The sequence below is a fragment of the Triticum urartu genome, chromosome 4 (assembly GCF_003073215.2).
Source record: "Triticum urartu cultivar G1812 chromosome 4, Tu2.1, whole genome shotgun sequence".
Taxonomy (NCBI): domain Eukaryota; kingdom Viridiplantae; phylum Streptophyta; class Magnoliopsida; order Poales; family Poaceae; genus Triticum; species Triticum urartu.
In genome coordinates this window covers 257,025,943-257,048,341 of record NC_053025.1, presented here as the reverse complement: position 1 = coordinate 257,048,341, position 22,399 = coordinate 257,025,943, and the positions used below count along the sequence as shown (strand labels likewise).

The window sequence follows — 22,399 nt, the reverse complement described above, 5'->3', positions numbered from 1 at the left end:
AATCCGAATTCATATGCAAAAGTTAGAGCCATCGGAAGGCAGCCCTGTCGGGAGGCGAAATATGTCGCGCCCCACCACACACATGTCTAATGGGTAGCGCGAGCAAACAGATGTTTTGCGTGACGGTTTTGGCCCAGAAGATGACATCAAATAGAAAAATGTTCAACATCGAAGTTGTTCATCTCGTCGAAACTAGTAAATATTCTTTTGGGTGCGTTTTCATCCGAGGTAGATTACTGCCACAAAAAAGATCCGCGAGGTGCAGCCAGTTTAAAACGAATAATTTTGGAAAGTTCGGACAAAACCAATCCGAATTTGACTAGAGTTTTGGACGTGAATCCAAGCCTTTTCCTTGCATAGGAATTCCACCCGCCTCTTATATACCTAAGGGGTGACGGCCGATTGAACAACACATAATCGAACAAAGCATCTACCACTTTTTATCTTTTATCTTTTCTCCTTAACCCTAGTTGTTCTTCTTCCTCGTTCTTCGTCTGTTCTTCTTGTTGCAGGGCAGCGAATCTCGAGGCCCTAGGGGAGATCAAGTCGACTTAGGGCAGCCCATAGCCACCGCGCGCCCTAACAGGGTCCCTCCCAGACGTGTGGGGTTTCGGGTCCTCAAAAGCACCCGCCGGATTGCCTGTGTACCGCGCTTCCGACCGGGTCTCCTTCGACGTGAGCCGCGGTGCATCACCCCCGGCTGCGAGGGTACACGGTGAGATGTTCGTGTGCGAACTGGTGGCTGATGGGTCCATTCACCTGGGTCCATTTGGCTGGGCACCTGGGCGGCCACAGCCAGGGCCAGGAAGAGGGGCGGGGCACCTGGGGCCTCTAGGTCGGGCACTCGGGGTATCCAGGGGCGTTCCCCAGCCAGCGGTCGGCCACCCGAGGCCATGGATGGCCGGCCCCCCAGAGTCTCCAGGACCTCCACGTCCTCCTTCTTCACGTTTCCCTCTTCCTTCTTCTCCTTCCCAGATGCTTGGGTCTCCCTCCTAGCTTCTTCATGGGATTGTTCTTTGTACCTAAGAATGCACAACATTTCCGTTTGAGGTAGAACCCATTTCCCATGTGAATCCGAACAAAGATCAAAGAGAAAAGAGTTAACTTCGATTTCAATGGCACGTGCACGATCTCTCGCCATTGGTCCTCTTAGTGCTTGTGGTTGCAAGGGGATGACCATGGGGATGGTCGAAGGATGCTCCGCATCATCTCCCCCTCCCCCTTGGGAGAGATCCGTCCGCGCATCATGATCTTCATCACCATGGTACTTGGCCAAGTCCTTGACGTTGAAGATGTCGCTTACGTTGTACTTGTCGCGTGGAATGTCGATGTTGTAGGCATTGTCATTGTAGCGCGCGAGCACCTTGAAGGGTCCATCGGCTCTCGGAAGTAGATTGGACTAGCGCTCCTTGGGGAAGCGGTCCTAGCGGAGATGTAACTATACGAGATCACCTGGTTGAAACACCATCGGTGACATGTTGATGTTGAGCTTGGAGGCGAGGCAGTGTATTTGACGCTGGATCATGGACCTTGTTTCTTCATGCATCTTCTTCAGGTAGGTGGCTCTTGCGCTAGCATCCATGTTCACTCGTTCTTGGAGTGCTAGAGGAAGGATGTCCAAGGGAGACAAAGGGTTGAAGCTGTAGACAACTTCGAAAGGGGACTTGCCGGTAGTAGAGTGTCTTGCGTGATTGTAGGTGTACTCATCGATGGGTAAGCATTCCTCCCACTCCTAGATATTCTTCTTGGTCAATAGGCGTAGGAGAGTGGAGAGCGTCCAGTTGATAACTTCCATTTGGCCATCGGTTTGAGGATGATAAGCCGTCGAGAATAGTAGCTTGATACCGAGCTTGGCACATAGCGTCTTCCAAAAGTAGCTAAGGAACTTGACGTCGCGGTACGATAAGGTTGTCTTTGTCCCTCCATGTAACCTCAAGATTTCCCTACAAAATAGATTTTCAACATATGAAGCATCGTCTATCTTATTTCAAGGGATGAAATGTGCCATTTTATAGCGGTCCACAACAGCAAGTACGGAATCCTTGCCATTTTGAGTCCTAGGTAATCCGAGCACAAAATCCATGCTAATATCTTTCCACGGTTGATGTGGGATAGGAAGTGGCCTATGTGAACCATGGGATTGAGATTGTGACTTAGCTTTGCGGCATGTAGAGGATCGGTTGGTGAAGCATGAGACATCGCGGAACATCTTGGGCCAAAAGTAGTTCTTGGAGAGCGTGGCAAATATCTTCTCTCGTCCAAAATGTCACATAAGTCCTCCTCCATGAGCCTCTTGAAAAATTAACAAACAAAGAGAAGACTCAGAGATACATAGTTTGTTAGCTTTCATTAGATAACCATTTTTGATATAATATCGCTCCCAAGATGTATGTGTCATACGCTTAGCATAAGGAGTAGCAAAAGTAACATCGTGCTCATATAAGTCTTTGATATGTTCGAGTCCAACAACATTCAATTCAAGTTGAGTAACTAACATGCATTTGCGGGAAAGAGCATCCACCACAACATTTTCTTTGCCCTTAATGTACTTGATCACCTAAGGGAAAGATTCAATAACTTCACTCCATTTAGCATGCCGTTTATTCAAGTTGGTTTGACCTGTAAGGTACTTAAGTGTCGCATGATCGGTATGTATGTCAAATTCATGTGGGCGAAGATAATGCTCCCAAACATGCAAGACACGCACTAAAGCATACAATTCTTTGTCATAAATGGGATAGTTAAGTTGAGCACCAAAAAGTTTTTCACTAAAGTATGCAATGGGTAACTTTTTTGCATCAACACTACACCAATTCCATTACCACTAGCATCCCAATGAACCTTAAAATTGTTGTCAAAATTAGGCAAAGCAAGAATCGAAGCATGTGTAAGCAAAGATTTGAGCTCATCAAATGCGGTAGATTGCAAAGGTCCCCAAAAAAGGGTGCATTTTTCTTACTCAAGGCATGCAACAGCGTGCCAATAGTGCTAAAGTCTTTCACAAAGTGACAATAAAAACACGCTAGACCAAGGAAACTACGCACTTGTTGCAAGTTAGTGGGTTGAGGCCAAGTTTTAATCATGAATATGAACACCCTGTTAGTACACAACGAAGCCCAAGAAAAAAAGTTTGTCAACACCGAAAATGCATTTGTCCATATTAGCATAAAGACGTTCTTTCCTAAGAGTTTGCAAAACAACTCTAAGATGGTTAACATGATCTTTTAGGGGAAAAGCTAACATGCAACCGACCGATCATGTGTGCCGCATCCGCCGGCTCCGCGTACGTCAGGTCATCTCTTTAATCGTACGGACGAGAGCGTCCCTGCTCCCACGTCACGCGCGTTCGTTTTCTGAAACCGACCAATTCACCCCAACCATTTCCTGAAACAAAGCCATTGTTTTGGGAAAACGCCCCTGTAGCTGAAGCCGCAGCGTGTTCTTGCTAGGTTGGGAGAGGCGATGAGGTCTAGATCTGGGAGGGCGGCGGCGTGGCCGGGGCTAACCTACCTCCATGATGACGACTTCATCTTCGGGAGCAATGGCGGCCGCCGATAACCCAAGCAGGTACGGATCTCCCCCGGTGATTTCTCCTCCTTTCCCCCATTTTTTCTGGCTGCCGCGACCACATTTCCCACGCGCTCGCCCTGCTCCGCCGCCTCCCATCCCGGCCCTCCCTGCGGCTCCTCCTCCCACTACGCCTCTCCGTCCTCCGCTTCCGCCGCCTGCCCCACTTCTTCCTGTCCACCTTCAACACACTCTTCGTCGCCGGCCCCAGCCCCCTGTCGCTCCACCCGCAGCTTCTCCTCTGCCTCCTCTCCTCCATGCCGCCTACTTATCGTTCACGCTCAATCTCCTCCGGCTCGTCTCATCCCGCCTCCCCATGCCGGCGTCGCTCGTCCTCGCCTCTCACAACCTTCTCATCGAGGCCGCCGCCCGCTCCAGCCACCTCGCCGTGTTGCTATCGCTCTTCCACCGCCCATGCTCCCTCCACGTGTCGCCAGACGCCCACACCTTCCACATGCTTACCCAGTCGCTCTGCCGCTGCGGCCAGGTCCACACTACCACTACCCTGCTCGATTAAATGCTGCACACGGGCATCCCTGCCGATCCTCTGCCATACACCACCATACTCAACACCCTTTGCCGCAAGAAGCAGCTCCGGGAGGCCTACCGATTGCTGTGCCTCATGCGAGGCCGTGGGGTCTCGCCTAATATTGTGCACTACAACACTGTCATTGTTGGAATGTGCCCCTGAAACAGAGCCATTGTTTCAAGAAAACGCCCCTGCAGCTGAAGCCACAGCGTGTGCTCACGGGTTTGGGAGAGGCAACGAGGTCTGGATCTAGGAGGGCGGCGGCGCGGCCGGGGCTAACCTACTGCCGTGACGATGACGGCATCTTTGGGAGCAGCGGCGGTCGTTGACAACCCAAGTAGGTAAGAAATCTCCCTCGGATCCCCGTGATTTCAATATTTCCTTCCATTTTGTCTGGCCGTCGTGTGATCGAGGGATAAGGTTATAGGGACGGCGGTGGGTTTGTGCACCCGTTGCGGTGGTGGGCGCTGGTGGCAGTGAGCCGTCGCGGCGGCTTTTTTTGGTGCGGTGGAGATTTGTGGTGCTCCGCTGTTGTTCTAGGATTACATGGGTGGTAGTTTTGTACTAGGAGGAGGAGGTCGCCGGTGTAGTAGGAAGAGGTGGTCGCCAGCGTAGTGGGAGGCCGGAAATTGCCGGCGTTGCAGGAGCTCATAACATTTTTTTGCTGGGGTTGTAGAGTTTCAGAATTTTTGCATCTCATAACATTGTTGAACTTACTTATCTCTTTCATAGGGAAAATTCTGTGTAGGCCATAGCAAAGTTTTTGATTTATGCAGTTGATTTCTCCCTGTATCCCTTCATGTGTTATGTGAATTTTTTGTAGCAGTGGATTGCGTGTAGCATCATAGATTATGTTTCAGATTTGACAGAACCACATTTTTTCTGCAACAGTCTATGAAAAATGCTGAGAGTTGTGAGAGCTTGCTAGTGTTGCATTTTTGGAGTTCACTATAGTTCATTATTGTTCAAATGAAGCGGGTGAGACTTGTGAGAGGTTGCTGGGGTTTCCTGTCCATTCTGCTTTTATAGCTAAAATGGATGCACAAGCTATGCGAGTTGCACGAATGAAGGCAGTAATTGGTTTTCCTGGAGCTTATTGTTTTATTTCCTGGAGCTAAAATGGACAGCTCATTTATTTTATTTTATTTTTTCTTATTCTTGTAGTTGTGTTTCTTGTAGCTTCATAGCATCAAAGCTCGACTTATTTTTGTTTTTGTTTCGCAGCATGGCCATCTACCAAACCCGATGGTCAGCAAAGTGGTTGCGCGACATAGGTAATTCCATCCAAGGGAAGAAGAGAGATGTACTAAGCAAGTGCAGCTTTGGGGATTTGTTGCACATATCTCCTATGCCTCCTCCGCCAGAAGGGCTTCTGGATTTCATAGTTATGAGTATCGACCCCAAGGAGCATCTACTCAAGTATGTTTCTTTTGAGCATCTTCATTTAACCATGTGTTTTTTCTATTTTTAGTCTGTTGATAGCATTTTTCTCTTTTTTGCAACATCTACTAATTTCCTTTTCATGTTTCTACGTAGGATTAATGATCGCAAGGAAATACACTTCACAAAAGACATGGTTAAGAAGATTTTCAATGTCCCTTCTGGTAGTAGGCCATTAGGATTCGGCAAGAGAGGCAAATCAGATTTCCGAAATGTGTATTTGGGTGTTCATAGGGCTCCGATAGCCACCACAAAAGTTGTTCTATCAAAAGGGGATGATGACGATGAGGATACCATTAGTAGGTCATGGGTTTTAGTGTGCTTATCATTGGTCCTAACTCCCGGGATAGGAAACATGGTCCGTCTTGATTATCTCCACACCTTACGAGACATGAGTGTTGTCCATGAGTTAGAATGGGATGAGCATATTCTGTCCGATGTGATGAAGGAAGTTAAAAAGTACCAGGGTAAGAGGTCTAAAGGTAAAGGGAAATTCCTGATTGGCGGCTGTCTACCGATGCTTCCGATACAGACCATCATTCCCATAACAATTCTATATTCTTTTCTGGGACAACAATCTTTTACAGGCGCTCATGTTCCGTTTTTCTTTTTGTTTGTGTTTGCAGGTAATTTACATGGACCACCTCTACATTCCAAGAGCATGCATAGTTGATCATAACATCGACTACTCATTGCGACGAGCTTGTTTTGTTCATGAAATGGACTTCACCGCTGTTGTTGCAGTCGACACACTAGATGATGGATTTGGGAAGCGCCTTGTAAGTAACTTATTTTTTTGATTTTTTGGAAACATGACCTTTTGTTTTCTTTGCAAATTTCTTAATCCTTGTTTCACTTTTTCAAATGCAGTTCAACTCTAGTACACCGTATGCAACACCCAAGTTTATGTCATATGTAGATCAGCTTGCCCAAAGATCAATACAAGGCATTGTCACAGAGGATATGCCGGAAACAAATACCCAAGGCGGAGATGTTGCTTCCGCAAAACCCATTATGGATGTGCCGGAGAGCTTGCACACACAAGCCAATCCAAAGGGGGAGCTAATGTGGGCTCTCAAGAAAAACCTAAGGGTGGTATGGAGGGTACTGATGGCAGAGAAGAGACTGTGCACGAGCCACCTCTGGATAACATGGGGGATGGTGATGATGTGCGCAGATCTTTGGAGGATTGGCTACCTGCATTGCCTACATTCGATGAGTTAGAGGTGAGAGCCATACAACATTTCTTGTATCCATATCTTGCATGAGTGCCATGTCAAAACTACTTACAAACAACTAATGTCCTTTTCCTGCACTCATCTTTTTTTGTTTTTGTTCATTTTTGTTCATTCACAGCTGCCCCCACATCTTCGTGACATATACAACAAGCACAAAGAGCTACATGCTACAGAACTTAATGCCGCGTTAAGCTCATTTGGGAGGGTGTTGCAGGTCATGTATTGCAAACGCATGGGCCTAATGTTTTTGAGGCAGTCGAAGCTGGATCCAGGAGGGATGAGGACAAAGACGAAGTGGCAGATGTCAATTTCAGTGTATCAGGAGCTCCCACTACAGGCATGTGTGATGCCACTAAATTGTTTCCGCAGCAGCCTAAGAAACCAGATGGCGTTCATGGGACTACAGCAACCGCTACTGCCACCGAATCTTCTCCGCAACAGCCTCAGAAACCAGATGGCGTGCACGGGAATACAATAACCTCTATAGCCGTTGCCACCAAACCTTCTTCGCGGAAGGCTAAGAAACAAGATGGCGTGCATGGGACTACCACAACCCCTACATGCAGTGCCACTGAATTTTTTCCGCAGCAGCCTAAGCCACCAGAAGGCACAAAGAGTGGGGATCCAGTAGCTGAAGTGGATCACACAAACGTTGTCCTAGGCCAGAAGAGTGAACACAACAATGGAAGTGTTCATAGCAATGCAAAGGGAGAAGATTCTTGTAGCAAGGTAAACATTGAACAGAAGTCGCCTCGCAGCCCAAGCTCCCCATTTGTGAATTTGACAAGGAGGCAAGGGACACTTGAAGATGGGCCTTCATTTGGCTTATTTGAACCTGGAAGTGGCGACGATTTACTTTTTCAAGATCCATGACAAGTTAGTAATTCACCTGCATGATCATCTGGTCTTTTTAATGTGGACTCTTTCTTGGAGATTCGAGCGAGAAGTCCTTTATTTGATAGTTCTACTGGCAGTTCAACTGGTCCAGTTTATGATGTGACCTCCCTCGCAACATATCCCCCGTTATCGACTAGCCCTGCAGGTTTTTACAAGTCATCCCCGCAACTTTTTGTTACGCAACATATCATCATCTGTTTTTGGAACTTCAGTACATCAATGCTCCAATTTGTTACTCACAAGTTCTTATTGCTTTCTCTTCCTTTTTTGTTGCAGAAGCAGGTGTTGATGAGACAAGAGAGAAGGAGGAGGTGGTTGAAGTCAGCAGCAGTCAAAGCCATGATGGGAAGAAGCCTACACTTAAGGGAGTTGCACCGCCCGCACCAAGCGCACGCAAGTTGCAAAAGATGAAGAAGATAAGAGTTGATGCAATAGAAGATGTCATATACCAAAGCTACTATTGTACTAATTATCATATAAGGACCCACTCGAAGGCGAGCCTCTGTAAGTGTTTTTTTGCACTTTTTATATGTGTGTTGAGAGAAAAAATCCATCCATTTTTATCGACACCTCCTAACCGAGATATTGTTTCTTTTTGCAACAAATAGCCCTGCATTTATCAGGATAGGTGGTTTTGATATTTCCTTCAAACATTTCAGTAATGAGCTCAAAAAGCACGCACATTTGAATAATGCGGTGATGTCACTTTACATTGAAAGTTTCAACATTCAGCAAACGTGCAACTCAACCAAGCCAAGGAAATTTGCGTTCTCACAACATGTTGCTGTGAGTTAACTAACATGTTTTTGTTTGCTTTTTTGTCACTTGAGTTTTCCACCCGCAACATAGTAGATTTTTACATGATAGTTACTAAGTTTTCACCTTTTTGTTGTGACCATTTTTTTGCTTTTCATACAGACCAAGCTCTGTGTTGATCCAAGTTCATTCAACACAAGTTCCTGCATTTGAGATTTGACCAGGGTCTGCGAGAATAATGACATCATGGAATTTGATCAAGTAAACTTTTTCTTGTAGCGCAACAATGTTTCCGTTTTATTTATCTAATTTTTTTAATTTTTGTAGCTGTTCTTCACCATGGTCCAAAGAGATCATTGGGAAATTGTTGTTGTAAATTTCATGAAAAAACAGTTTAATGTCTTTGACTCCAGGAGCTTAGACCCTGACTATGTCAGCATCCTTGAGAAGCCTTGTGGCAATCTAGTATGGAGTTGAACACATCTTTTTTATGTTATTTTCCCTTTTTGTTTTTTCAAATCAATGTTGCAGTTCCAATCAATTCGACATTTCCAGATAACAAACTTCAAAGCACTAGTCAGAGAATTTAACCCATGGAAGCAAGATTTTGGCACATTTGAGATGTTCAGTCCACCAAGCTACCAGCAGCAATCAACATTGTACAATTTTTTTTCTATTTTATTCATTTGTGGATTTTTGGAACTTTACAACCTGTTTAGGAAGTATTTTCATCTCTTATTTGTGATCTCATGTTTCCTCTTCATCCTATTTCCATGGCAGATTTGATTGCGACATCTTTGCTATTCTATACTTGGAGAATTTAACTGCGAGGGGGATGAAGCCATTCAATACAGTACGACTCAGAATCATTTATTTTATTTTTCTTCTTTTGCAACCTATGAAACACTATTAGTAAATAAATTCTAGTAGTTGACTGCTATCATATATTTATGAAATTTTATGTTATTACCCACCTTTATTTTCATCCCCTGCTAGTAGTGTCTCACAATGTGTTTTTTCTCTTGTTGTGTATGCTTAGTATGCAAAATCGTTGCTCAATTTCTGGAAGTACATTGCAGCGAAGTTTTTCAAGCGCCCTCAAAACACCCTTAACTCAGAGGATGAGGTTCAAGCATTGCAGAAAAACTCATAGATTGATGGTAACCGCAACAAGACTTCTCTAGTAGTTTTGACCTCTTTTTTGCGGTGCATGTGTGTGCGACATGTTTGTAATCGAGCTCTCTAGTAGTCTACGAAACGAAAGTTCTTCGAAAGTTTATCCCTCAATTTTGTATGGTGGAGACATGATGTTTCACTACTGATTTGGTGTTTTTGCACACCTATATATAATGTAGACATGATTCCAATGGCAGTTGTTACCTTTTCCTGAAAGTGTGTTCTTTTTTCTGCACACTGGTGTTGTATTCGAGCCATTTGTTGCATTAGAAATCTTTTACTAGAAAAATGTCAAAATTTTCTATAATGATCATCATCTCCATAACATTTTTTTAGTTACACTAGCAAAATGATGAACTCAAGGCATTTTCTCATCACAATATCATGTCCCTATAACATAAAATGAGAAGTGCTCATGTTCCTGTAACATGAATACATCTTGTAACATAACCAAAATGAAAAGTGCCCTTCGTGTGAATATCATGTTTTCATCTAACAGGAAAACATTATCTTTTTTTCCAACCGGTGAGACCACACAAGCTTTTTTTCATGTAATATGGATTAATATGGGATGTATATGCATAGAAACAGTGAGGTTGTATATCCCAAACCCAAGCAACTACATGGAATAAACATAACACATGTTTCAAATTGAAATTAAAGCTTGCACATCATCAATTTTTGCAAAAAAGAAGTTAGAAATGTAGCTCAAACACAGGGAGCAAGTACAGCTTCCTTAGGAGATGAAAACGAAACACCCAAAGCTGGCTGATGGGGGATCTTCTCCCAAATGAAAAACATTTTTCTTAGGAGGATCTTCCCCCCTATTTCTCTCATCTCTTTTTCTAGAGCTTTAGTTGCGTTGCTTGGGAAATGTTTGGGTCACTTGCCTTCACGTCTCTCATGTATTGACAAGCTGGGACTGCATGTCCAACCTCAGAGCAGAACTGGCATTTAGGGGGTGTTGCCGCCTCCATTGCAGCTTTTAGTGGCCCACATGTCTGAATATTGTGTCCTTATTCATGGCAGTACTTGTAGTGGACAATCCTTTTTCCAGCTCTTGGCTTTCCTGCTGCCGTAGGCTTCTTCTCTTGTAGCTTCACCTTCTTTTTTTGCTCATTGTCTCGTTGCTCTACCAGTGTTTTCTTTCTCTTCTCTCTTTCAGTTGGCCGACCTTTCTTAGGGACACGAGCTACGTTTTGTAGCATCTCTGAGCTTTGAGCCTGTGGTAGGTCGGCATTCAATGTTCCCTTTGCGGCAGTGAGTGGTGTTGAGGGTTCACTGTGCTGTGTTGCTTGTTGTCCTAGCAGTGCTCCTCTCTTTGCCGCTACTATGGCAGGGTCAAGAAGAATTATTGCTTCATCTAATATCTTGTAGGCATCATCATTGCAACATGCACTAGAGGAAAGCCATGTCAACCTTCGACACAAGGAGTTGTATTTCAGCGTGTTCGGTGAGGGATGCCCGAAGTCCAGCAATCGGCCAGTCCTGCCCATGCTTGTTGTGGCTGCTTTAGACCACCTCTCCAACAAGTATTGCCGCAGAATTTCTTCAACATTCAGATGCACCATTGCCCTTATTATATGTGCACAAATCAGGCCATTCATCTCAAAGTAGTGGCAACTATAATCAAACAACCCATCATCCATCATAACATGCACATAATGGATTTTTGAGTTCTCATAGGAGCTTGCCTTTAGCTCAAACATCAGGCCTTCCCCTTGATACTCAGTGTCTTGGTTGATAACAAAGCCGGTAGACGTGATCACCTACTTCTAGAACTTGCCAAAGACGCTATGGTGTAGTAAGCAGCAGGTTGGCGCTCAATGTTGTACCTGCAACATCACAAGAAACAGGTCACAAACCACATCACACAAAAACTTGGCCCAACAACAATTTTTTTCTTTTTTGGTAAAGAGAAAAAGTGTGAGTACCGAGAGTTTAGTGGCGGAGCTGTTGTTTCACCAATGAATCCAACATTGTCTTCACAATCAAGCATAGTTTCTTGGCACATTTCATATTGCTGGACAAACCTCCAAACGGAATCAGCATGACGAATCAGTGTCTTCAAATATGAGTTGAGACCCTTAGACCTTCCCGTTGTGCTTGTGAATGAGAAGAATTTGTTCTTGATGTACGCTGGAGCCCAAATGTGCCTTGTTCGCCACATGTTCTTCAGGTGTTTGTTCTCAGCCACTTCAAAACAATGCAACATTTGTTGCCATGTTTCCTCAAACTCCTCAACGTTTTCCGATTGATTGATACAAGTGTAGACCACATCTGTAAACACTTCATCTCTGCTCAACAGCCTTCCCAACTTGGAACGTGCATTGCTAAACACATGAAACTTGCAACACCTATGGCAGGTGTTTGGCAACACATGCTCAATAGTTGGTGCCATCACTTGGTCCTGGTCGGTCATGATGTTTGTGGGATGCTCGTTATCCATCACAACCATCCACTGCTAGAAGACCCACTTAAATGTTTCAATAGTTTAATCAGGTAACAAGGCACACCCGAGTGCAATCATCTGGAGGTGGTTGTTGACCCAAACTATAGGAGCAAATGGCATGTTGCATCTGTTGGTGCAGAAGGTTGTATCGAAGAACACACAATCTTTATATTTCGGGTAAAATGCCCTTGTTCTCCCATCAACCCAAAATAAGGCAGTCACAGAGTTTGTTGCAGGATCCTTTTGCTTTGCATAGAAAAACTCTGGATTCTCAACCTTTCTCCCCTCAAAGTACTTGACTATCATATCCATGTCTCGGAATGTTAGCCCTCTTTGGAGCTTTGCACATTCATTCAGAACAGCTCTCTTCACATATGGGAGTATCTTGGTGTCACCTCCATGGAACCTACCAAGGACATCCATGCAATCTGAAATTGATAGGTTCACATCATGCAACATCAACAAGAGCTGGTAATCCTCGGCAGGTATACTGCGGTGCGACTGGTAGTACCTAACATGCTCCGGCTGTTCCACCAATGGATGTGTACAAGTCACTGTCCATCACAAACAGAAAAATTGCCTTGGAGACAACTCCCTTCCCCTTTAGTCCCATGGTCCTGCATCAGAGTTGTTGCACAACAGCCATTTTCATCTCCCCATGGAATCAATAAAAAAAGAATCCTATTTCAGAAATTCATGTACCCAACAAAAACATGCAACATAATCAAACCAACATAAATTCTACATGTGCAAGGGTGTCCCATGAACACGCAACATGCACATTCAAATCACACAGTTGGAGCAGGGCATTAACAGAAACATGCAATGTGTTTTTTCTAAAAAAAACATACACAGTGAAATGAAAGCGAAGGCATTAACAAGTTTCATAAAATTTAGAGCAGGGGGAAACTAACCAATGAAACCAGAGGCATCAGCCAATGCAACTAAATTTTTCTGAGTCTCATGTTGCATGGATACAAACAGTTAGGACACGTTGAATAGAGTTAATGTTTCAGAAAATATGGAGGCTAATGTGTAACTAAAATTTGGGAAGCTCATTGCACTATTTTTTCACACAGGTGTTCATGTTTTTTCAGAGTGGAACAGAGCTAGTGTTTTAGAAACATGATCTCACCGAAGATTGTTGATGGGATCTACTCGATGGAGCTTCAAGAAACACCACCGGGGGATTTGTGAACCAAGTCAAAGATCTAGCCCGCGGCAGAAGGCCCCGTGCAGCGCTTGGAGCTGACAAAGATGGATGCGTCCATTCTGCAAGCAGTCCTCGGTGAGCTAGATTGGCATCCGATCCCACCATCTGGTGCGTGATGTGGTGTGCCATGGAGGTCCCCCATGCTGGCGGCGGCTGATTTTGTTGTGGTTTGGGGGTGGCGCCGCGCTAGGCGCGGGTCGGTCGGGGCCGGGACAGAGGCTTAGTTTCTGCAACTGGACCATTGTTTCAGGAATTAATTAGTGGGGGAGGCGACCGAGCCGCGTGGTAGGAGATCGATCGGACGGCTGCGCGCCTAGATCGAACGGCCATCTAGGTGGCGGACATATCGCGCTAATCGGCCGGTGGACTCGTAGCAGCGCCCATCTTTTAGAGACTTACTAAACATGAGTATGTAGTCAAAGTAGACCACAACAAATATGCCAATGTATGCACTAGAAAAAAAGACACATCCGTGACATTTTCGGCCGAACAAATTTTTTTTCGGTCATACCTATGACACTTCTATGACGATAATTGTGACAAAACCCGGTATCATCATAGATGTGGTGGCTCCTACTTCTATGACAAAAAATCATGACATAAAATGGGCTTTTCGTCCTGGGACGGCCGGAGAAGTAGCTGAATGACATTCTTTACGGTGGGTGGTCGGGGATGCACATTTCTCTCGTACGTACGCACGTCTGTGCGAGGCGTTGGGTTCAAACTGAACCCGAGCGAGGCGTTCGGCTCTAACTGAACCCAAGCAATTGCACTACCGGTTGTGCATTACTGAACCGACTGATCAATCGATCCCTTCCTGTTAATTGAACGCGAGTGATTCCTTTGCTACTGCTGCGAACTGAAGCCAATCAATCCTACCTCTGGATGAACAGTGAGCATTGTTGGGGGGGTTTGGATGAACAATTCCCGGTGGGGGTCGGATGAACAGGAACCCGTGGTTGAACAGTACCCCCGTCGATTGAGCCGGTGGATGAACATGACCCCGTGGAGGGCTGGATGAACAGGACCCCGTGGAGGGCTGATTGAACAGTATCCGGTGGAGGGCTGGATGAACAGTAGCCCATGGAGGTGTGGTTGAACAGGACCCCGTGGAGAGGGCTCGTTGAACAGTAGCCGGTGGAGGAGCGTGCGATGGAGGCTGGATGAACAGGAGCCCGTGGATGAACAATCGCAGGTGGAGGCTGGAGGAGGTTTACGGTGGATGAACAGTAGCCCGTGGAGGATGGAGGAGGTCGACGGTGGAGATGAACAGTATCCTATGGAGTCCTGTTTTGCGGTACGCCACACCCCTCTCGATCCACCGTAGGATGTCCGTTTCCTCTGTTTTGCGGTACGCCAGACCCCTCCCGATGAACAGGATCCCGTTTCGACCGTGGTCGGTCGAACACAAGGCCGTTTCCTCCGTTCTGCGGTACATCAGACCTCGCTTCCATCGGTTGTTCCATCCAAGCCGGTTGGCTCCCGATGAATAGCACACATTCCGTTGCCTCCCCATGAACACGACGACGACGCAGTTTCTCCGTTCCGACCCAGCCATGTACACAAGCTCTGGCCGTACATATGCGCGAGTGGGCATTCAAGACCCCGCCCGTATGTATGTACGTGGCCATATTTTCTTTCTTGCACCCTGGTCACTGTACGTACGTGTACATGCTACGTGCGCGCCTCTACTACGACATGTGCCCTTGCTTACTCGTCCATGTTTCATCGCTACAGCCTGCAGACAGACCGATCGACCAGTATGTACGTACACGTTCGCCACCAGAGTAACAACGCTACATACGCTTCGAACAGGTGGGTCCTGACTGTCAGACACTTCCTTGTGTGCGAAGATGTAGCTGGTGTGTCCCAACAGTCAGGGGGGAAATATTTTTTTGTGATATACGATGGCCCATCCGGTGGGTCCCTGCTGTCAGGTGGAGGAATAATTATTTTGCATGTAATAAGGAGGCACTTCCTTGCTGCGGCCGTGGACCCAGTTGTCAGCCTCTCCATGTATAGCACTCTTCCGACGGAAGTCGTTTGTTGCCACATTAACCACGCCACGCCGAGAGCCGGGGAAGACGCGATAGTGGATGCCCACGCGGAGGGGTCTACGTTGGTTGACTGCTTCGACTGCGGTGTGAGGCAGCCGTCGCCGGAGAATAACAGGAGGTGTGGGTGAGTATATAGGGATGGCATGGCCAACGGTGGTAGCACAGCCAGACACGGGAGGCAGGAGCAGGCGGCACGGCCGACGCTTGTTTGGGCGGCTGGAGCAAGAAGACGGATCTTAAAGAAGCACTACGGATGTTGGATGGACATTGTACGGTCACTGGAGCTAGAATCGTCCATATTGACTAAGTTGACAAAGCCCTCCGTCCCCGTCATCTTAGTAGGCCCACAAGTCAGCCTCCCACTATGGTGGGTACTATATAGCAGGGGGAGTATTCATTTTTGTGCATAATAACGAGGCACTTCCTTGCATGCGAAGATATAGCTAGTGGGTCGGACCTGTCAGCGGGGAGGGGGGACATTTTTTTCGTGAAATACAGAGGCCCTTCCGGTGGGTCCCAGCTATTAGGTGGAGGAATCATTATTTTGTGCGTAATAAGGAGGCATTTCCTTGTGTGGTCTCCTACTGTCAGCCTCTTCTGATGGTTGTTGTATGTTGACCATGTTGACCTCACCGCGCAGAGAGCACAAACGCGGTGGACGAGGGAGAGGCCCAGGAAGGGAACGACCCGGAGTTGGCGAAGCCACCAGAGCGGATGCCCACGCTGAGGGGAGTACGAGCGTTGACTGGTCGGCTGCGGGGAGAGGCTGACGTCACCAGAAAATAACAAGATGTGCGGGTGGGTAGAGGGATGGCCTGGCGGCAGCACAGCCAGCCACGGAGGAGGGAGCAGGCAGTCCTGCCGGTGCTGGTTTGGGCGGCTGGAGCAGGAAGATCAGAGAATGAAGAAGCACGGCGGCCGTTGGATGGACATCCAACAGTCACTACTCTATGTTAACTAAGTTGACAAAGCCTTGCGTACTCGTCAAAAAAAATTAGGACAGCGTCATCGTCAAACTAGTAGGCCCAGAAGTCAGCCTCCAAATATGTGGAAAATAGCATACAACCCATTTGCCATTATTTTCAATAATTTACAGCCCATTTTCTAATTCTTGAGGATATTTAAAGCCCATATTAATTTTTATTAGCACTACAGACCATATATTCTGGGCACTGCTAAAAAATTCAACGAAATTTTGCATATTTCGGTGGCGTCACAACTCTTTTAATCATGAAATTTCCAGTCACGTTAAAAATATTTTTAAAAAAATTATATCAAAATAATATTCAAAAAACAATTCTCCACAAAAAAAAATGAATGAAATTTAAAATCTTAACTAGCAAGATGCCCGTGCGTTGCACGGAACATGAAGATGCATTTGTATGAGTAGTTTATCTTGTGGGAGAAAAGACAATATTTTAATGTAATTGCCAGTTGGCTTTGGTTTTTATAAGAGTAGAGAGTAGAGAAATCCAGAAAAAAAATGATATTTTAATTTAATTGCCGGTTGGCTTTGGTTTAAAACTTTACAGCCCATTTCTTACAACTTATAGACCATTTTCTGGGGAAGCCCATTTCTTACTACGTACATCCATCCTCGTCTTGAAAGATTTGCAGCCCAGCAGGGCTGAGAAAAGCAAGTAGGCCTCGGTTTTGGAATTCTCCAAAAAAGAACCGGGCTAGAAATTTTCATAAAGAAAAAAGATATCAACTAGGCTCGTCATGTGCTTAAATAAAAGCATAAGCATGGGCTAGATGGGCCACAGCCCCCGCACAGCGCGCAGTTGAGCTCCGTCTATGAAACTAAAAAACAACTAGGCAAGCTGCTGGGTCCCTGGTGTTATCCGCTCGTTGTGTAATTTTCTCGTTTATTGACTACATTGACAATGGCGTGGGACCTAGTTCTCAAACAATTTGGAGGAAGTATTTTTTTGTCTTGTAATAACGATGCACCTGCTTGCGTAATGCAATGACCTTGGTGGGTCCCTACTGTCAGCCTCTCCACATATAGTCATCTCCTGATTCCTCTTGGTTGTTGACCATGTTGACAATGCCAGACGGTGGCGGGCACAACGAGCAAACCAAGGCGGAGAACGACGGCGAGGCCTCGGACGGGAACAAACAGCAGCCGTGGAAGATGCGACAGTGTAGTGGCAGGTGGAGGGGAGTATGAGGGCAACAACATGCAACTCAAGCTTACAAATAGTACAAAAAGCCCAAGGATTAATTGTCAATCAATTTTTTAGACAAAACACAGATTGAACACGGTAGTAACATCTAACCCAACCACTCTTTTTCGCAGTCACAAACAAATGGATCAGTCTTATCCATAAAATCAACATCATGTGCAAAAAAAATTATTTCAAGATGACTACAACTTGTTGTAAATAGAAGTCGAGCACGTTTAGAAGCCTATTTGTCCACCTGAAACTTCTTTTTTGATGTTCAATGTGTCCTTCCATGAGAAATCTCTTGTGGTAAAACTTAATCCTCATCGACAATTGTAACCTCACATTCAACAGGAAGAGTGTGATAAAGCTTATGTTTTCCTGGTTGGATGCATATCCTTCAATCGTTATTGTCCTCAAATGAATGTCATGAGAAGTGAGAAAATCCTGGTGGTTATTACACCACTGATTGGTTATACGTTTTTCTCCATGTGGTCGCAGCCCCTAAGTAGACACGAAGATTGAAAACAGTTAATGTCTGAAAATACAGTATGTCGAAAGAGCGACTGCTGAACGGTTAATTCTAGTACAATATATACGGTCTTTCAATGTGCATGAAATCATCACCTTTATATATATAATCTCAAGAGACCGAAAGCATCACAGCAAGCCAATAATTATGTTCAGATCATAACTATACATTCCGGTATATAAGATCTTGATAGAATCCAACAACATTGATAGGCTATCCATGGACAAACTCTTCATTCAGCATATAACATAATATTAGTAGCCAAAGTGTACTCCAAGATGATATAAAAGTTATGTGCACAAATGAAAAATATAGCTTATAATTACAAATGTGTAGATGATAATATACGGTACATGAAAAAGTGAGGACCCAAACACCAACTTGTTGTGATCATCAAACGGAGCACTAATTAGACCCAAGGTCTCTAGTTTGGGTGCAGAGACGATAGTTATTTGCGAAGGTCTATAACAATTATCAAGGAGCAACCTTTGAAGTGAAGGTACATCTTCGATGATGAGCTGTTGTCCTTCAAAACAAATTCCAATGCTTTTAAGGTGAGGCAAATTTATTTGGAGACAACTGATAGGGATTTATATTCCCAAAACAATCAGCAAGCGCTCTAGGGCAAGGCAACTGGAGTGGATGATGCTGTGTAGTGAGGCCTCCGACAGATAAACCACCACAAGCGAAAGTTTTTTAGCAGTGGGAGTCGAAGCATTTGTACCAGATCATCTGGTAGATGGCATCGGGGAAAGGTGGTGGTGTGGAGAGAGGAGGAAAACAACGAGATGGACAACAGTGGTGTGGGCACGAAAGTTACATACCACGAACCACTATTGTCGTTCAAAACAAATTCCAATGCTTTTAAGGTGAGGCGTGTTTGTGGTATGTAACTTTCGTGGTAATGGTAGAACTCAAATTGCTGGAGTTTTCCAAATTCAGGGGATGTCAGCCAAGCATCCACCATGCCGGGTATGGACAGTAGGTAGTGTGTCGGGATGCTGAGGCATTGAACGGGGCCCTGCTGGTGAGAGGAGACGATGGCTCTGAGGAGATCAAATTCAGGAAGAACAGATATCTAACAATAGTCGAGATTGTGGGGCGCGGTGCACCATAGAGGGCGCCACCGAGTTGAGAGGACTTGTGTGCGGCAGCAATCCTTGGTGGGGAGAAGCGAGATGATCTCCTCAAGGATGACGTCCGGGAGATCGTTGATGTGGTCCACCATAGATTCTACCGGTTACTCAGATCCGGGTGGTGGAGGGGGGGGGGGCTCGCCGCTTCTCCCCGCGCTACCGGGTGCGGGATCTACAACTAGCATCGCCGCTGGCGGGAGCCTCATCTTCTGGGCGCTGGGGCCAGTCGACTCCATTTTCCTTGTGGGTGTCGCGCCGAGCTCACAGGTTTGAGCAGAGTAGCCAGAGACAAGCCTAGTGGCAGTGCGAGTGGGGAAGAAGGAGGGCTAGGGTTGTCTGTAGGTGTGGAAGAAAAAGAGAGGCATTTTCTATATGAGTGAGGAAGAAGGTGAGCGGGGGTTTTCTGGACGAGTGAGGAAGATAGGGAGCAGGGGGAATTGGGGGGCGACGGAAGCGGGAGAGTCCAGCGAGCTGAAGTATAAGTGGATCACCCCCTCTTCAAGAAATATGGGCTTCGCCTCGTGAAAAACAAAAACAAATGGGCTCTAAGATGGACAGGCTTTTGTATCGGCCCAGTCAGCTAGAGGGCCTTAACACTAGAGGCAGCCCGAGACACTCTCCAGCTTATTGCCCAATCGAAAAAAATAGACGCCTCCAGCTTATGGCTACTCATCGGTAACCTTTTTCAACTTGGCATCAACCAAATTAGAGGACGCGGTACTGGATGCAGACACTCACACTGATCGCGTAGCGCGGCAAAGTGAGGTGTCAAATAACAGGCCTACAATATACTTACTAGATTGTAAAGGTTCACAGTCTAGTCAACATTCACATTAAACTAAGCTTCAGAAGATACGGTATGCATACTAACATTCAGAAGAACAAAAGTTCAACATGTTTATGCGTCTCAATAATTCACCATACTATAACCAATACAAAGCTATGAGAAGGTGTGGAAATAAAGAAAATTGGTCGATGCTTCTCTGAGCAAAAGGCCTCTCTGCGCATGCATTAATTTCCTGGGCATGCTTGTTTCTTCCCAATGTTGCGAGCACTTTGAGCATGTTGGCAACTCCACAGCTAGCTAGCTGCCTCATCTTGCAATTGATGCTGACACATTTGCAGCAAACACATGAGGCAATAGAGATGACTCAACATGAGTCCATATTGTGTAGTTCCCCTGAAATCATCTTCATTGTCCTGAATCTGAAAAGATAGGAAAACAATAGCTATCCTTCAGTGTTGCAAAATAGTAGCACATATCAATAGCTCGGAATGACAAAACACGATCATCTGGACGAAGGGGATACTGACCAGCCTAAGGAAGATTATATATAATTTCATAAGTCCTTGGTTGATTTCCACCTTCGGCTGCACTACTTGTCTGCTACTCCACACATGACAGGATCATTCCGCACTGCAATCAGCAAGTCAACGTATGAATGAGCTTATTTCATCTTGCGGTTGTCATTGTACCTAGTTACGAATGTAGGAATACCTGGAGCACCATGAGGTGAGCTGACAGCAAGTAGATGCAGCCATATAAATTTTGCTCTTGCCTTCTCTTCGAATTCAAGAGTGCGAATGAGATCCGAAACGGAAAAATCATGTCTCTTGTTTTTCGAAGAAGTAGCAAAATCATTCCACGAAGGTGGAAGCTTGGCAATGATGGTCCCAGCAACAAATTTGTCCGGCAACACACACTTAAAGTACTCAAGTTCCTTAGCGAGTGACTGTATCTCAAGAGTCTGCTGAACAACAGAGCGGTCATCAGTCATCTTGTAGTCATAGAATTGCTCCATGACGTACAACTCGTTGCCAGAGCCCGAGGCCCCAAACGTTGCCTCGAGCGGAGCTCATGTCTCTTTGGCGCTGTCAAACGACATATATGAATCTACAATGGAATCGTCAAGAACACTCAGCAGGGCGGCTTTGAAGAGGGTATCCATGTTCTCAAAAGCTTCCTGCTGTGTCGGATTAAGATCGCCCTTAGGCTAACCATTAGTGGCGTCATATCAGTACATGATGTGAAACCAATACACTAGTCTTGTGCGCCACCTTTTATATTGCACCCCTTAAAAGTAGGCGGCTTCAAAAGCGCAACAAAACCACTCGGAGTAAATTGCCTATAATCAGATTTTTGGATTGGATTGTTGAATATATGAGAAATTTACTATGAGATTTAATATGAATCAAGAGTAAATAGATCATGACAACAATTGCAAAGATCAATGTAATGATGAGGACTAAACCAGGAGGACAGAATCACATACTGTATAGCGGGAGCAGAACTGTTGTGGTTGATGTTGTCACTCATGTCGTTGATGAAGAGGTTACCGAGGTTGGGGGAGAAGGCTATCGTTGATGAAGTCGTCGTTGGCAGCAGTCACAGGAGTGTGCCCCCCAAAAAAGTGATCGTCCCTCTCCCATACATGATCATGAAAGGCGGGGTTCAGAGGATTGTTCTCCCTTCTCGCGGTGCACGCTGGAAGGAGGGATGGAGAAGAATTGCATGGCGGTGCTAAGATCTGGAACGGTGCGAAACGATATGATACAACGGCGGCTAGGGTAGAGCCTGTCAGGTTGGCCGTGCAAGTAAGACCAAGTATAATAGTAGGCCTTCGGCCCAAACCCCACGACCAAGTCAATAATAGCCCCACTATCCATAAGAATAAGAAATAGATCAGTAATTAAGGTGTCTGTTAATTATTAATTAATGACTTAATAAATTTTCCGACCAACAAAAATGTAGACCACATGGATAGATTTTGTCCTTGGACAGGCTCATTCCCGAAGAGTGTGCGTGTAGGTTTCCTATTATCATGCTCATGCAAATGCTAGAATAGATCACATTATAAAGTGGTGCAACTCACACTCACCTAGGAGTGTGGGACTAAACTTTAGTCCCACTCACAAAACACTTAGAGCATGGTTAATAGTATAGCCAACATCTGGCTATATGAAGTTGACTCATCATCTAGAACCAACCTAATAGCCTGCTAGTACAATAGTTAGTCCCTTTAGTATAATACTATATCATTAATAATGGCCCCACCTTTTGTCTCACAAAGTATGTTGGAGCTCCTGCTACAACTGGCTACAAGTTTACAAACCACTTCTCTTCTCTCTCCTCTTCTCTCTCCTCTTCTCTCTCCTCTTCTCTCTCCTTGAACTAAGAACAAATACTATATTTAAATCCTTATGTCATCTAATTGTAGTACTTGATCTAAAGTTACTC

The 22,399-nt window shown here is 45.4% G+C and overlaps 2 pseudogenes; one reads left to right on the top strand and one right to left on the bottom strand.

The window, feature by feature from the left end:
* The first annotated feature begins 3,541 nt into the window (after positions 1–3,541).
* Positions 3,542–4,258, top strand: LOC125554715 (annotated as a pseudogene).
* Positions 4,259–10,619: 6,361 nt separating this feature from the next.
* Positions 10,620–22,399, bottom strand: part of LOC125554714 — a 77,889-nt pseudogene continuing 66,109 nt past the window's right edge.